Source organism: Chiloscyllium punctatum, chromosome 42 (assembly GCF_047496795.1).
Source record: "Chiloscyllium punctatum isolate Juve2018m chromosome 42, sChiPun1.3, whole genome shotgun sequence".
Lineage (NCBI taxonomy): Eukaryota > Metazoa > Chordata > Chondrichthyes > Orectolobiformes > Hemiscylliidae > Chiloscyllium > Chiloscyllium punctatum.
Window position 1 is genome coordinate 23540809 of NC_092780.1, and position 17764 is coordinate 23558572.

Sequence of the window (17764 nt, forward strand, 5' to 3'; positions counted from 1 at the left end):
TAAAGCACAATAGTATATAAAACCCATCATAACTTCTACTCACAGCAGTCTCACACTCCATATCTCTGCTCCTGACAAGCACTGTGTCTTCTATCTGACTTCATAAAAATATAAACCACCAAAAAATGCACATTCTAATCCAAGTTTATAAACTGACATGATACATAGAAAATAAAACTCTTCACCACTGGGCATCCACTTGGATCTTGAGTTATTTTTCCAGATATTTGCTTTTTGATGATGGAAGGTTGCTACCTTTAATTGAGCAGGTCTGGGCCAAGGGGATCTGCCTTCAAACTGTGCCATCTTGAGCTGGGCTGAGGCCATTTGAGCAACCAGCTGACAGGTAAAATGTGGGGTACTGATGGATTGGCAGGGGTAGAAGCAAAGAACTCACTATCCTATGAAGAGAGAGTAGGTATTTGCTTCATGCCTGCATTTTTGCTCTCTTCAGATCGAGCAACAACAATCCATGACTTGAAAGTTCAAGTAGTGATTGATAAAAATTGCTGATAAGTGGGCACTGGATAGTGAAGAATTGAGTGGAACTGAATCGATTGGTGCAATTGGTGGGAATGACATTCTACGATGAACTTACTTACATGGACAACTTGCAACACATCATTAGAGGTCTTCTTGTACCTCAGTCATGTTACTTAACAACACTCCTGGTACTGACCTCCTATGTTACATTGTTCTCCTTCCTCCTGAGACTTATTGCTCATCCACAATCAACTCCCCCCATCCCTTCTTGGAGCTAGCACAGTGACAGGATATCACTCCCTTTTTTCTTGCAACAGCTACATTGCAGGAAATGTTACTGCATGCTCTGTTACACAGTTTGCCTGTCCTCAAAGTATCTTAGATCACAAGTTTCAAGACACTCCCATCACTTCTTGCCGCCCCTAACACCTCCCCTTTGAGAGATGCCAAGCACTGCTAGCTAATCGCAATATCGGGCTCCATACTGAAACCTTATTTTATGAGATGTCTTTAGTGCATGAAAAAATTTGTACATTTTATGCATTGTTTATACAGAACGATAAATGGACAAAGTGGAGCATAAAGCAGAATGGAGAAAATGGCCTGTTCTTAATTAAACTGCACAGCTGAGACTGATCAATGAAACCCACGTGGTAAAATTCTAAAAAAACTGACAGTCTGCAATTGCATTATCTGTTTATTATTAACATTCCTCAGTTAATCCAGAAAAACATTTAATGATTATGTGTTTGAAAACTGAGGCCCCAGTAATCCAAAATTCAGATTTAAATTTGACGTGAGTTCTTTATTTTTGTAATGTTCCACCTACAGATTTACCACAAGGAATGAGTGAAGAAAAGCAAGAGGACTGCCACGCATTATAATTTTTCAAAAAGCTCATGATGACAATAATGGACTGCATGTCCAGAATTGTCCTGAAACAATCTGAAAGAATAGAAACGAAGGAACTGAGCCCCATTTGACTGCTACCTCCATAACCTCTATTCTGGCTTCAGTACAATCACCTTGGATATGCTCCAAGTTTCAAATTTTCTTTCCTGTTTCTCATCTGCCAGATAGCACAAGCCACTATGTGCTAACAGCAATCACCCAGTCTCTTGATCACCACCCTTAGCTCCACAATAAACACTGTACTAACTGAGTGAGAACTTTCCGCAAACTGGATCATTATCTCTCTCCTCTTTACTCCATGACCCTCTTCTTAATCCAGCTTTTGAACATCTCTCTGAAAATCTCTTCCTTTAGCTTGGAGTCCATTTTTATCTGGTTGTGCCTTGGTAAAGTCCCGCCGAACATTCTTGTTGGAGTCACAGTGAAAATGTGTGCTGCTGTCATTACTCTAATATCAGCGAGACAAAACTATTTTAATTGACTACCACCAAAATACTTTCACCCCACGATGGCCCAATTCTCTTCTCTGCATCCGTTATTTTTATTTGTCTGAATCCTTGAGTTTTCAGCTCAATATTGACCGGAGCTTCATTGTACGAAGACTGGGTCGGGGCTGCCAATAGAAATAGAAGGTAGTCCAGACCCAAGTCAGTGAACATCAACGACCTTTATTCAAGCTCACTGTGAACATAAGACAGGATATCCCTGGAGCCCGACAGACATAGGGCACAGTTCCATGTAAATGGACATCATTAAGTTATAGCTTATTATGCATGTGCTTTTGTAGCTATTCTTAAATTAAAATTACAGATACACTTTATTCCACATTTCCCCCAAGTTCACCCCTGTCACATACTTTTAACCTCATAAAACTGTCCATCTTCTATCCTAATTTCTATTTCCCGCACTGCCAAACGTTTCAACAGGTCTTCATTTCCAATATTTGGAGTAGAGTGGTGCTGGAAAAGCACAGCAGTTCAGGCAGCATCCGAGGAGCAGGAAAATCCGACGTTTCGGGCAAAAGCCCTTCATCAGGAATACAGGCAGAGTTCCTGAAGGGTGGAGAGATAAATGAGAGGAGGGTGGGGGTGGGGAGAAAGTAGCATAGAGTAGAATAGGTGAGTGGGGGTGGCGATGAAGGTGGCAGGTCAGGGAGGAGGGTGGGGGAAGATAGCAAAGAGTAGAATGGGTGGATGGGGGTGGGATGAAGGTGATAGGTCAGAGAGGAGGGTGGAGTGGATAGGTGGAAAAAAAGATAGGCTGGTAGGACAGGTCATGGGGACGGTGCTGAGCTGGAAGTTTGGAACTGGGGTGAGATGGGGAAAGGGGAAATGAGAAAATTGTTGAAGTCCACATTGATGCCCTGGGGTTGAAGTGTTCCGGGGTGGAAGGTGAGGCGTTATTCCTCCAGGCGTCGGGTGATGAGGGAGCAGTGGTGAAGGAGGCCCAGAACCTGCATGTCCTTGGCTGAATGGGAGGGGGAGTTGAAATGTTGGGCCACAGGGCGGTGTGGTAGATTGGTGCGGGTGTCCCAGAGATGTTCCCTAAAGCGCTCTGCTAGGAGGCGTTCAGTCTCCCCAATGTAGAAGAGACCGCATCAGGAGCAATGGATACAATAAATGATATTGGTGGATGTGCAGGTACACCTTTAATGGATGTGGAAGGCTCCTTTAGGGCCTTGGATGAAGGTGCGGGAGGAGGTGTGACCGCAGGTTTTGCAATTCCTGTGCTGGCAGGGGAAGGTGCAAGGACGAGAGTGTTGGTTGTTGGGGGACGTGGACGTGACCAGGTAGTCACAGAGGGAACAGTCTTTGCTGAAGGCGGAAAGGAGTGGGGAGGGAAATATATCCCTGGTGGTGGGGTCCGTTTGGAGGTGGCGGAAATGTCAGCGGATTATGTGGTTTATGCAAAGGATGGTAGGGTAGAAGGTGAGCACTAGGAGGGTTCTGTCCTTGTGACGGTTGGAGGGGCGGGATGTGGGCGAGATGCATTGGAGGGCATCTTTAACCACGTGGGAAGGGAAATTGCGGTCTCTAAAGAAGGAGGACATCTAGTGTGTTCTGTGGAGGAACTGGTCCTCCTGGGAGAAGATACAGCGGAGACAGAGGAATTGGGAATACGGGATGGCATTTTTGCAGGAGGTAGGGTGGGAAGAGGTGTAATCCAGGTAGCTGTGGGAGTCGGTGGGTTTGTAATAAATATTGGTGTCAAGTCGGTCATTATTAATAGAGATGGAGAGGTCCAGGAAGGGGAGGGAGGTGTCAGAGATGGTCAGGTACATTTAAGGTCAGGTTGGAATGTGTTGGTAAAGTTGATGAATTGCTCAACCTCCTCGCGGGAGCACGAGTTGGCACCAATGCAGTCATAAATGTAGCGGAGGAAGAGGTGGGGAGTGGTGCTGGTGTAACTACGGAAGATGGACTGCTCTACGTAGCCAACAAAGAGACAGGCATAGCTGGGGCCCATACGGGTGCACATGGCTACCCCTTTGGTCTGGAGGAAGTGGGAGGATTTGAAGGAGAAATTGTTAAGGGTGAGGACCAGTTCAGCCAAACGAATGAGAGTGTCAGTGGAAGGGTACTGTTGGGGACGGCTGGAGAGGAAGAAACGGAGGGCTTGGAGGCCCTGGTCATGGCGGATGGAGGTGTAGAGGGACTGGATATCCATGGTGAAGATCAGGTGTTGGGGGCCAGGGAAACGGAAGTCTTGGAGGAGTTGGAGAACATGGGTGGTGTCTCGAACATATATGGGGAGTTCCTGGACTAATGGGGATAGGACAGTGTCGAGGTAGGTAGAGATGAGTTCAGTGGGGCAGGAGCATGCTGAGACAATGGGTCGGCCAGGGTGGTCAGGCTTGTGGATCTTGGGAAGGAGGTAGAACCGGGCAGTGCAGGGTTCCCGGACTATGAGATTGGAAGCTGTGGGTGGGAGATCTCCTGAGGTGATGAGGTTCTGTATGGTCTGGGAGATGATGGTTTGGTTTTGGGGGATGGGGTCATGATCGAGAGGGCGGGAAGGGGGTGGTAGGAGGTGGTGTCCTTGAGTTGGCGTCTGGCTTCAGCAGTGTAGAGGTCAGTGCGCCAGACCACCACTGCACCCCCTTTATCTGCTGGCTTGATGGTGAGGTTGGGATTGGAGCAGAGGGAGTGGAGGGCTGCGCGTTATGAGGGTGAGAGGTTGGAGTGGGGGAGGGGGGTAGACAGTTTGAGGCGCTTAATGTCTCGGCGGCAGTTGGAAATGAAGAGGTCAAGGGATCGGCCAGTACGGGGTGTCCAGGTGGATGGAGTGTGTTGGAGGCGAGTGAAGGCCTCCTTGGAAGGTGGGTGGGGGTCCTGATTGTAAAGGTAAGCTCGGAGGCAGAGGCGGCGGAAGAAGAGTTCGACGTCACGGCATGTATTAAATTCATTGATGCGTGGACGGAGGGGGATGAAAATGAGTCCTTTGCTGAGAACTGATCGCTCGTCCTCAGTGAGGGGAAAATCTGGGGGGATGGTGAACACTCGGCAAGGCTGGGAGCTGACATCTGGGATCTCGTGTGGGTGTGGAGCTGGGAGTGGGGGCGGAACGTGTAACTGGAGTGGGTGTGGTGTTAGGGGGAATAGGGGTGGAGTCATGAGCAGGGGTGGTGTTCCCCTCAGGGTTCTGTGGGGCGGGGATGGTGACAGTGGGATCTGTGGGGGGCATGTCAGTAGAATGCAGGTAAGTGGCATTGGTGGGGGTGGAAGTGGTGGCGAACATGGCAGTAGGGGGGTCAGAAGTCACTAAGCATGTGACATCAGTGATGATGTGAGGGGTGGAAGTGATGTCTCGTGTGGTGCATGAGGAATTGTGAAGGGCGGAAGTGGCTGTGGAAGCGGCTATGATGGGGGCGGAAGTGGTGTCATTAATCAGCATGGGGATGGTGGCTGCACCAGACGCATGGCTAATGGCATCTGAGCAGTTCCAGAGGCTGGGGGAATCTACTGTAATGTTTGAGGAGTGCTGGTTATGGAGGTGGTTAGATAAAAGGATGAGGCAGGGGAGACTGTAGAGAAGTTAGGTGCTGACGTAATACTGTGAACGTAGAGCAGAGGATCTTCAAGGAGAACGTTGCTGCACTCCAACCTCTCACCCTCACAACACGCAGCCCTCTACTCCCACTGCTCCAATCCCAACCTCACTATCAAGCCAGCAGATAAAGGTGGCGCAGTGGTAGTCTGGCGCACTGACCTCTACACTGCTGAAGCCAGACGCCAACTCGAGGACACCTTCTCCTACCACCCCCTTTACCATGACCCCACCCCCCATCACCAAACCATCACCTCCCAGACCATATAGAATCTCATCACCTCAGGAGATCTCCCAACCACAGCTTCCAACCTCATAGTCCGGGAACCCCGCACTGCCCGGTTCTACCTCCTTCCCAAGATCCACAAGCCTGACCACCCTGGCCGACCCATTGTCTCAGCATGCTCCTGCCCCACTGAACTCATCTCTACCTACCTCGACACTGTCCTATCCCCCCTAGTCCAGGAACTCCCCACATATGTTCGAGACACCACCCCATGCCCTCCACCTCCTCCAAGACTTCCGTTTCCCCAGCCCCCAACGCCTCATCTTCACGATGGATATCCAGTCCCTCTACACCTCCATCTGCCATGACTGGGACCTCCAAGCCCTCCGTTTCTTCCTCTCCAGACGTCCCCAACAGTACCCTTCTACCGACCCTCTCATTCGTTTGGCTGAACTGGTCCTCACCCTTAACAATTTCTCCTTCAAATCCTCACACTTCCTCCAGACCAAAGGGGTAGCCATGGGCACCCATATGGGCCCCAGCTATGCCTGTCTCCTTGTTGGCTACGTAGAACAGTCCATCTTCCATAGTTACACCAGCACCACTCCCCACCTCTTCCTCCGCTACATTTATGACTGCATTGGTGCTAACTCATGCTCCCGCGAGGAGGTTGAGCAATTCATCAACTTTACCAACACATTACACCCTGACCTTAAATTTACCTGGACCATCTCTGACACATCCCTCCTCTTCCTGGACCTCTCCATCTCCATTAATGACGACCGACTTGACAATAACATTTTTTACAAACCCACCGACTCCCACAGCTACCTGGATTACACCTCTTCCCACCCTACCTCTTGCAAAAATGTCATCCCCTATTCCCAATTCCTCCGCCTCTGCCGTATCTGCTTCCAGGAGGACCAGATCCACCACAGAACACACCAGATGGCCTCCTTCTTTAGAGAAGCAATTTCCTTTCCCACGTGGTTAAAGATGCCCTCCAATGCATCTCGTCCACATCCCGCACCTCCGCCCTCAGACCCCACCCTTCGAACCATAACAAGGACAGAACCCCCCAGTGCTCACCTTTCACCCTACCAACCTTCACATAAACCACATCATCCGCCGACATTTCCGCCACCTCCAAACGGACCCCACCACCAGGGATATATTTCCTTCCCCACTCCTTTCTGCCTTCAGCAAAGACCGTTCCCTCTGTGACTACCTGGTCAGGTCCACGCCCCCCCAACAACCCGCCCTCCCGTCCTGGCACCTTCCCCTGCCAGCACAGGAATTGCAAAACCTGCGCCCACACCTCCTCCCGCATCTCCATCCAAGGCCCTAAACGAGCCTTCCACATCCATCAAAGGTTTACTTGCACATCCACCAATATCATTTATTGTATCCGTTGCTCCCGATGTGGTCTCCTCTACATTGGAGAGACTGGACGCCTCCTAGCAGAGCGCTTTAGGGAACATCTCTGGGACACCCGCACCAATCAACCACACCGCCCTGTGGCCCAACATTTCAACTCCCCTCCCACTCTGCCGAGGACATGGAGGTCCAGGGCCACCTTCACCGCCGCTCCCTCACCACCCGACACCTAGAGGAATAACGCCTCACCTTCCACCTTGGAACACTTCAACCCCAGGGCATCAATGTGGACTTCACCAGTTTCCTCATTTCCCCTTCCCTCACCTCACCCAAGTTCCAACCTTCCAGCTCAGCACCGTCCCCATGACCTGTCCTACTGGCCTATCCTCTTTTCCACATATCCACTCCACCCTCCTCTCTGACCTATCACCCTCATCCCACCCCCATCCACCCATTCTACTCTTTGCTACCTTCCCCCACCCTCCTCCCTGACCTGTCACCTTCATCCCAACCCCCACTCACCTATTGTACTCTATGCTATTTTCTCCCCACCCCCATCCTCCTCTGATTTATCCTTCCACCCTTCAGGCACTCTGCCTGTATTCCTGATGATGGGCTTTTGCCCAAAACGTGGTATTTTCCTGTTCCTTGGATGCTACCTGAACTGCTGTGCTTTTCCAGCACCACTCTACTCCAGAATCTGGTTTCCAGCATCTGCAGTCATTGTTTTGACCTACTTCATTTCCAATAGTGTTCTCAGCTCTCTTGGAGGGCATTTAGGATCTATATGGTCCCTTATCAGTTTGTTGAAAGGCAACACGTTGGTGGAAGGGGTTGCAGCTACTCATGAATGCTAATTCCTACTCGATGAAGGCCTACCTGTAAATATAATGCAGACAGATCCGGGGAAAACTGGTCCAACTGAGATCAAGCTAGGTCCCTAACCTTTATAACCCTTTGAGAAGGAAGACAAGGAGCTGGCGTTCTTTTTGTTTTGCATTGTACCCTGACCAAGGGATCTATCTTGATGAAGATTAGAATGAAGGGCATTCTGGAGTTGAGGAACTCACAACTTTGTTTGTATCCCACAAATAGGGAGTTAATTTTTTGTACATAGGATACATTCTGTAATATTTCCACTGGGGCTTCAGCTTGAGGTTGGTTCTCCACAAACAATCGGAGAGAGAGAGGGCGAACGTGCACAGTTACTGCCTTTGCTGTTTGAATTCGTGTATTGCTGGACATCAGAGTGCATCTGGGAAAATTAACAAACAGTGAAATTCACAACTAATCTTGGAGGAACTGTTGGGCAAAGTTCACAGCACAGAATCAGATAAGTTAGTTGTTGTTTTAAGTCTGTCCAAGAGAAAGGCTGCAGTAGTGAGTATGGGGGATTCTTTCTTGATTATATGTTTTTGGAGAAAAGACTCTTGATTAAACTTAAAATTTAAGTCATAGCTATTAATTTAACCTGGGGCAGTGTTTGTAGAGGAATATTTTGTGGGTGTGTAGATTGTGAAGGAGCAAAAATGGCCTTTACAGTGATATGTACTTCTTGTCAGATGTGGGAGTTTAAAGAGAGTTTAAGGGTTACTGTGGATTATATCTGCCATAAATGCTGTTGGATGCTAATCTTATCAGATCGAGTGGATCGGTTGGAGAGACAGATAGAAGCGATGAGGAATTTGCAACAGCAACAGTATATGATGGATGGCAGTTATAGGAAGGGGGGAAATCTCAGATACAGTCACATAGATGGGTTAACTCCAGGAAGGGTAAAAGATGTCAGCACCTAGGGCAGGGGTCTTGTGTGGATATACCCATTTCAAACAAGTAAGCTGTTTTGGAAAATGTAGGGCGTGATGGATTCTCAGGGGAACGTAGCACGAACAGCCAAGTTTCTGGTATTGAGACTGTCTCTAATGCAACGAGGGGTACATTGGCTTCCAAAAGATCAATTGTGTTAGGGGATTCTGTACTCCGAGGTACAGGCAGACGTTTCTGTGGCCAGCAGAGATAAAGCAGAATTGTGTGTTGTTTCCCTGGTGCCAGGATCCAGGATATCTCAGAGAGGGTGCAGAATGTTCTCACGGGGGAGAGGGGCCAGCAAGAGGTCATTGTCCACATTGGAACCAGCGATATAGGAAGGGAAAAGGTTGAGATGCTGAAGGGAGATTACAGAGAGTTAGGCAGAAATTTAAAAAGGAGGTCCTAAAGAGTAGTAATATCTGGCTTACTCCCAGTGCTACGAGCTAGTGAGGGCAGGAATAGGAGGATAGAGCAGATGAATGCATGACTGAGGAGCTGGTGTATGGGAGAAGGATTCACATTTTTGGATCATGAGAATCTCTTTTGGGGTAGAAGTGACCTGTACAAGAAGTACGGATTGCACCTAAATTAGAAGGGGACTAACATACTGGCAGGGAAATTTGCGAGAACTGCTTGGGAGGATTTAAACTAATAAGGTGGGGGGGGTGGGACCCAGGGAGATAGTGAGGAAAGAGATCAATCTGAGACGGGTACAGCTGAGAACAGAAGTGAGTCAAACCGTCAGGGCAGGCAGGGACAAGGTAGGACTAATAAATTAAACAGCATTTATTTCAATGCAAGGGGCCTAACAGGGAAGGCAGATAAACTCAGGGCATGGTTAGGAACATGGGACTGGGATATCATAGCAATTACAGAAACATGGCTCAGGGATGGGCAGGACTGGCAGCTTAATGTTCCAGGATACAAATGCTACAGGAAGGATAGAAAGGGAGGAAAGAGAGGAGGGGGAGAGGCATTTTTGATAAGGGATAGCATTAGAGCTGTGCTGAGGGAGGATATTCCCGGAAATACATCCAGGGAAGTTATTTGGGTGGAACTGAGAAATAAGAAAGGGATGATCACCTTATTGGGATTGTATTATAGACCCCCCAGTTGTCAGAGGGAAATTGAGAAACAAACTTGTAAGGAGATCTCACTATCTGTAAGAATAATAGGGTAGTTATGGGAGGGGATTTTAACTTTCCAAACATCGACTGGAACTGCCATAGTGTTAAAGGTTTTGATGGAGAGGAATTTCTTAAGTCTGTACAAGACAGTTTTCTGATTCAGTATGTGGATGTACCTCCTAGAGAAGGTGCAAAACTTGACCTACTCTTGGGAAATAAGGCAGGGCTGGTGACTGAGGTGTTCGTGGGGGAGCACTTTGGGGCCAGCAACCATAATTCAATTCGTGTTAAAATAGTGATGGAAAAGGATAGACCAGATCTAAAAGTTGAAGTCCTAAATTGGAGAAAGTCCAATTTTGATGGTATTAGGCAAGAACTTTCGAAAGCTGATTGGAGGCAGATGTTCACAGGTAAAGGGACGGCTGGAAAATGGGAAGAAATGAGATAACAAGAATCCAGAGAAAGTATATTCCTGTCAGGGTGAAAGGGAAGGCTGGTAGATATAGGGAATGCTGGATGTCTAAAGATATTGAGGGTTTGGTTAAGAAAAAGAAGGAAGCATATGTCAGGTATAGACAGGATAGATCGAGTGAATCCTTAGAAGAGTATAAAGAAAGTAGGAGTATACTGAAGAGGGAAATCAGGAGGGAAAAACGGGGACATGAGATAGCTTTGGCAAATAGAATTAAGGAGAATCCAAAGGGTTTTTACAAATATATTAAGGACAAAAGGGTAACTAGGGAGAGAATAGGGCCCCTCAAAGATCAGCAAGGCGGCCTTTGTGTGGAGCCACAGAAAATGGGGGAGATACTAAATGAATATTTTGCATCAGTATTTACTGTGAAAAAGGATATGGAAGATACAGACTGCAGGGAAATAGATGGTGACATCTTGCAAAATGTCCAGATTACAGAGGAGGAAATGCTGGATGTCTTGAAATGGTTAAAGGTGGATAAATCCCCAGGACCTGATCAGGTGTACCCGAGAACTCTGTGGGAAGCAAGAGAAGTGATTTCTGGGCCCCTTGCTGAGATATTTTTATCATCGATAGTCACAGGTGAGGTGCCGGAAGACTGGCGGTTGGCAAACATGGTGCCACTGTTTAAGAAGGACGGTAAAGACAAGCCAGCCAGACTGGTGAGCCTGACGTCGGTGGTGGACAAGTTGTTGGAGGGAATCCTGAGGGACAGGATGTACATGTATTTGGAAAGGCAAGGACTGATTCGGGATAGTCAACATGGCTTTGTGTGTGGGAAATCATGTCTCACAAATTTGACTTTTTTTTGACCAAGTAACAAAGGAGATTGATGAGGGCAGAGCAGTAGATGTGATCTATATGGACTTCAGTAAGGCGTTCGACAAGGTTCCCCATGGGAGACTGATTAGCAAGGTTAGATCTCATGGAATACAGGGAGAACTTGCCATTTGGATACAGAACTGGCTCAAAGGTAGAAGACAGAGGGTGATGTTGGAGGGTTGATTTTCAGACTGGAGGCCTGTGACCAGTGGCGTGCCACAAGGATCGGTGCTGGCCCCTCTACTTTTTGTCATTTACATAAATGATTTGGATGTGAGCATAAGAGGTACAGTTAGTAAGTTTGCAGATGACACCAAAATTGGAGGTGTAGTGGACAGCGAAGAGGGTTACCTCAGATTACAACAGGATCTGGACCAGATGGGCCAATGGGTTGAGAAGTGGCAGATGGAGTTTAATTCAGCTGCATTTTGGGAAAGCAGATCTTAGCAGGACTTATACATTTAATGGTAAGGTCCTAGGGAGTGTTGCTGAACAAAGAGACCTTGGAGTGTAGGTTCATAGCTCCTTAAAAATGGAATTGCAGGTAGATAGGATAGTGAAGAAGGTATTTGGTATGCTTTCCTTTATTGGTCAGAGTATTGAGTAAGGAATTGGGACATCATGTTGCGGCTGTACAAGACATTGGTTTGGCCACTGTTGGAATATTGCGTGCAGTTCTGGTCTCCTTCCTATTGGAAAGATGTTGTGAAACTTGAAAGGGTTCAGAAAAGATTTTCAAGGATGTTGCCAGAGTTGTAGGATCTGAGCTATAGGGAGAGGCTGTTTTCCCTGAAGCGTTGGCGGCTGAGGAGAGACGTTATAGAGGTTTACATAATTATGAGGGGCATGGATACGGTAAATAGACAAAGTCTTTTCCCTGGGGTCAGGGAGTCCAGAACTAGAGGGCATAGGTTTCAGGTGAGAGGGGAAAGATATAAAAGCGACCTCAGGGGCAACGTTTTAATGCAGAGGGTGGTACGTGTATGGAATGAGCTGCCAGAGGATGTGGTGGAGGCTGGTACAATTGCAACAGTTAAGAGGCATTTGGATGGGTATATGAATAGGAAGGGTTTGGAGGGATATGGGCCGGGTGCTGGCAGGTGGTACTAGATTGGGTTGGGATGTCTGGTCGGCGTGGACGGGTTGGATTGATGGGTCTGTTTCCATGCTGTACATCTCTATGACTCTATGACTCTAATAACTTCCTGGAGACTCCATCAGAATGACGGATTACACTATCATTAATAATGAAAGAAACTTGAAGATTTGAGGAAATAAGATCCTCCTGGATACTTAGGCCAGGGAGCTTCTGCTTAGCATTATGGTCTGGAGATTTGATGGACAGTTTAAGATGCTCATCGTCCATCACTGGCCTGCTTATTCTACATTATCCTCCATATGTTTAAACTTACTCAATGATGAGGGCCTAAGTTCTGCAATTTTGTTTCCATTTGCTTCTAATTCTTTTTTCAAAAGATCATAGTCATTCTATCGTTGATCTTTATCATTAATATCGGCTTGACGTACAATGATTTTTCATGCAGACTTAAATGAAGATCTCTGATCGCTCTCTCTCCAGAGTCTCTAGTGGCAATTGAAGCGATTGACTGCCTTGGCCATTTAAGTGACTAGAGGTGGGGTACTATCCACCCTGCCTAAAGCATCAATGTTCATCAAAACCCTTAGAACATCTTCATGCTTTAATGAAGATCTCTCTCCAACTCCATAATCTGAGACTTCTCAAACATTTTAGTACTCTGTAGCTGTAGGAAGTTCTGAAATCTTCCTTGTGTTTGTTTATTGTTCAGCTATTTTTAAAAAATGCTCCCACTAATTTTAGTTATTCCTTCACAGACTTCTGAGTTCTATGTATGGTATAGTGAGTGGGTTTATGTGGTGGAGGAAGTTGATGGAATATTAACTGCACAGCCATACAACTTAGCCATACGCACATTTATTAAAACTCTTCATCAGTTGTTGCCCCTTTTAGCATAAGGGTAACTAGAATATGTAGGTTGTTCCTTGTCTGTAATACTAGCAGGTAATTTACTTTCAGTTGGGTTAGATTCTCTTTCCCCACAGTGCCCTCGTCTTCATCAGAGAAAAGCCATCCAAATCGAATGGTGTTTGCTACTACGGTTGTTGTTTGTCATTGATGAGTTTCTCCTTGTTAATGAAAATTGTCAGTGAGACAAAGACTACAGGAAGATCCTACAGCTCTGCATGCACAAAACGATCAGCATCTAACATCAGCAGCAGGCTCCATTCTCTCTCACTCTGTCTTGAAAGAGCAAACTAAGGACTGTAATGCCTTCTTGCGAATGATCATCTACATTTGTCATACATTTTCTCCCCTCTGTCTTCTCCTTTCTAAGATAGATGAGCGCTCTGCATTATTTTATTGTGGTGTTAGAAATGGAATTTTGGGATAGCAAACTGGTTTTCAGTACACTGAGTCAACTTCAGTGTCTTCTGCAACTGCTAAATGAAAAAGGTTCGAAGTTGCACAGTAACTCTGCTTAATACAGAAGAGCGGTGCTCAGGGAAGATATGCAAAATATCAGTGATCTCATTTTCTCTCAACATAATTAAATGTAGCCAGCATCTCTTCATCTGATTTTAATACCTCTTATGCCCTGAAGATGAATTTGAAAACAACTGGGAATTTATGGCCTCAACCCTGGTGCTGAATCTGAAAGAGTGGATATGCTTTTCCCTGCGTCCAATTTCAAATTAGTTGTACTTTCAAGTTCCATTATATCTGCTTACCAGAATTAATCTCGGAGGTAAACATAATGAGGGGAGTTAAATTGCTTTTATTACTACTACTCAACAAGCATTTTTGTCTTGAATATTGTCTATACTCAAGATGCTGAAGCTAAAATCCCATATGCCAACCAGCGCTCTGTTAGTTGAAGGGCTCAAATGAAGAAATGAGCGTTTTCAGTGAACCTCATTGTGATCAGGAACTCCCATGGTCTTGGCCCAGTGCAGCAAGAGATCTCCTTGACTTGGTGCCAGATAGGGAAAGGCAAAGTCCACACAGCAGAGATCACAAAACCTTTGTCATCAGTGTGCATCATTGCTTCACTGTGTGCAAAGTCCAGCCTCAGTAATATCCAAATGTTTAGACACTGTGTGGACAGCTGAATTGAAATTTCTGCCCAGTTAGATTGTTGTTGAATGAATTGACAGGGTCAGAGTGAAATGTTCCCTTCTATTTCTCAGCTTGGTACTCTGTAGGGGTGCACAACTATTGGAATAAGATTGAGCACTTCTTAATTCAGCAGCAAACATTCAATAATGCCCACATGCCCATCTACCACGTTTTCCTTCACATTGAGGAAGTCAATAAATGTGGCTAAGCTCCTCCTGTATCCCGTGAGGAAAGTTTAAAGCTATGTGATAATACCTCCAGTTTCACTAGTTTGCCTTCCTCTGGAAATTAGTTGATAATTTTGTCTAAGAGACTGAAGACATTTAAAAAAAATACTAAGTTGGAATTTCATGTGAGACAAATATAAGTGAATATATCATATTTAATAAAATATAAGTCCTTTGTGGTTATATTTTCAAATTATTTACATCTTTTGTGAATCAAAACACATTACGAGACCCATGATCTGTTTGTGCTGAAATGAAATAATCTTGCATGTTGATACTGAGTGATTTATTGGACATGCCTTGTGGCTGAAGACTGAAATACCAGGAGCCATGTAGAATGGTGCTGCTTAGGGTCTTAGATTATGGTCATAGAGGTTTACAGAATGAAAAGAAGCCCTTTGGCCCATCTTGCCATGCTGCCCATTTGCTTGTGTTTGATCCATATCCTCTTTCCCTATCTCGGCCATGCATCTGTCTCAATGTTTCTTTAATGATGAAATTGCACTCACTTCCACCATTACCTCAGGCAGCTTGTTCCAGACGCTCACCATTCCCTGTGTGAAAAAGGTGCCTCTCTGGACCCTCTTCTATCTCTCCCCTCTCACCTTAAACCTGTGCCCTCTAGTTTTAGACTCCCCTACCACGGGGAAAAGCTGTCAGCTATTAACTATGCCTTTCATGATTTTATAGATCTGTGTAAGGTCACCCTTCAGTTCAGGGAAGAAGGTCCCACCCTATCTAACCTCTCCTTATAACTCAAACTTTCCAGTCCAAGTCGCATTCCAGTAAATCTTTTCTGCACTCTTTCTGTTTAATAATATTCTTTGTATAGTGGGGCAACTGGGCCTGCACACAATGCTCCAAATGTGGCTTCATCAAATGTGGCTTGGTGTATTATGCACCAAGATGTCCCAACTCTTACACTCAATGCTGTGACTGCTGAAAGCAAGCACCCTACCTTCACCATCCTGACTACCTGTGACTCCAATTTCAAGGAGCTGTGAACCTGTACCCCAAGATCACTTTGTTCTCTAATGCTCCCCAGGGCCTTAGCATTGATGATGTAAGTCCTGCCCTGGTTTGCCTTACCTAAATGCAACAGCTTGCTTTTATCTCAATCCAGTTCCATCTGCCAATCCTCAGCCCATGGGCTCAGTTGATCAAGATCTCACTGCATTCCCAGATAACCTTCACCCCTGTCCACTATACTACTCAGATTGGTATCATCTGCAAACTTACCAACTATAGCCCCTAAATGCTCATCCAAATCATTTATAGAAATGATAAATAAAATTGTTGTTGAAGAATTGCCCAACCTTGAACGCTTGTGCCCAACCTTATAGGCTGCAGACCTATAAATGGACTTATTTATTTTTAAATGATATCTCATTTTTAAATGACATCACCCACCCAAGGAAACCTAAACACATAAAAAGAAAGCAGGCCATGCCACCAGTGCTTCATCCGGACACTCACTGAAGATGCTACATAGTGTGGTGACGAAACTTCTGAAAATGAACCTTCCAGCTCAGCGAGTAAACCTACATCCTGAATCTCAATCTGAGCTACAAATCTTTTCAAAACTCATTAAGGCTTCTGTATTATGGGCCTGTTCATTTTATGTGCATTTCATTCACTGACCCTCGGTTGCTTTCAGAACTGTCTAAATCTTTGCAGACCCTATGTTTGTCTTCTTCTTCCTTGTCACCCAATTAATTATGGGTCAACCCTGCAAAAGAACTCTGAACCCAACCATAACTATAATGTTTTCAGTGAGCTTGGTCTATCAAATACTCTCTGCACTCAGTAAGAATCTTATTGCTGGTACATAAATTAGGTTCTTAACGTAATTGCACCTTAGAAATGTAGGGGTCAGTTTAATGTGGGAAAATGTGAATTACTGCAGTCTGGCAGGAAGAATAGAGAAAGAGCCTTTTATTCAAGAACTTGTGGAACTTCAAAAGTGCAGAGGGAACTGAGAATCCTGGTACATGATTCACTAAAAGCTAGTATGCAGATATAACAAGTGATTAACAAGGCCAATCAAATATCATTAATTGCAGGGATAATGGCATGTAAAGCAAGACTTTTTTGCTTTAGTTGTATGGACTTTGTTGGGCCACATCTGGAGTACTGTGTATAGTTCTGGTCTCATCTTTTATAAATGTGTCAGAGGCAATTCAAAGAAGGTTCATTTAATGGGATTGTGGGTTATCTCATGAAGAAACGTTTGACTGACTGGATCTGTATCTATTGGTGGTTAGAAGAGTGAGATATAATCGTATTGAGACATATAAAATCAGGAGAAGATCTGATATCATGGATACAAAAAGGATATTTCTCTTTTTGGGAAAGACTAGAACCATGGGACATAGTTTAAAAGTAAGAGGTTGCCCATTTGAGATTGAGTTGAGGTGACATCCAATCTCTCAGAGAGTCAAAGGCTTTGGAACTCTCTTCAAAAGCGGTTAGTGGAGGCGGAGTCATGGAATATTTTTAAGGCAGTGGTAGTTAATATCTTGACCTACAAGGGAGTCAAAAGGTATTGAGGGTGGGTGGACACGTGGAATTGAGGCCACAATCAGATCAACCATAATATTATTAAATGGTGGGGCATGTTGAATGGCTTACTACTGCTCCAAACTTGTATGCTGATATGTTCATAAAATGCCACAGCTTGTGTTGTAACACGGAGCTCATTTGGTCTAATTTCACATTTCTCTCCTTGTTCTTTCAGTACTCCAACCAACGTAGCGTGTTAGAAAGAAACTGATGTAATTCACTATTCTTATCAGCTGCACTTAGAGGGACAGAGTATTTCACACAGGAATTCTCAAAGAATGTGGAAGAAGAAAACAAACCTTTCTTGTTATATGGACTTGATCAGGGTAGACATTCAATATTGTAAGGGCACTGCCAACATTGTCATTATAAAGGCATCAAGACAGAATTCCCATTTTAAAGGATGAATAAATGATGTTGTGATGTGAATATGTAAAGGGAACAATGTGGAAAGTAACATGAATAACAACTATATATAAATGAAATAACATTAAATAGGTTTAATAATGGGGCTGGATATCTTTTGAAAATGTTAAAGAG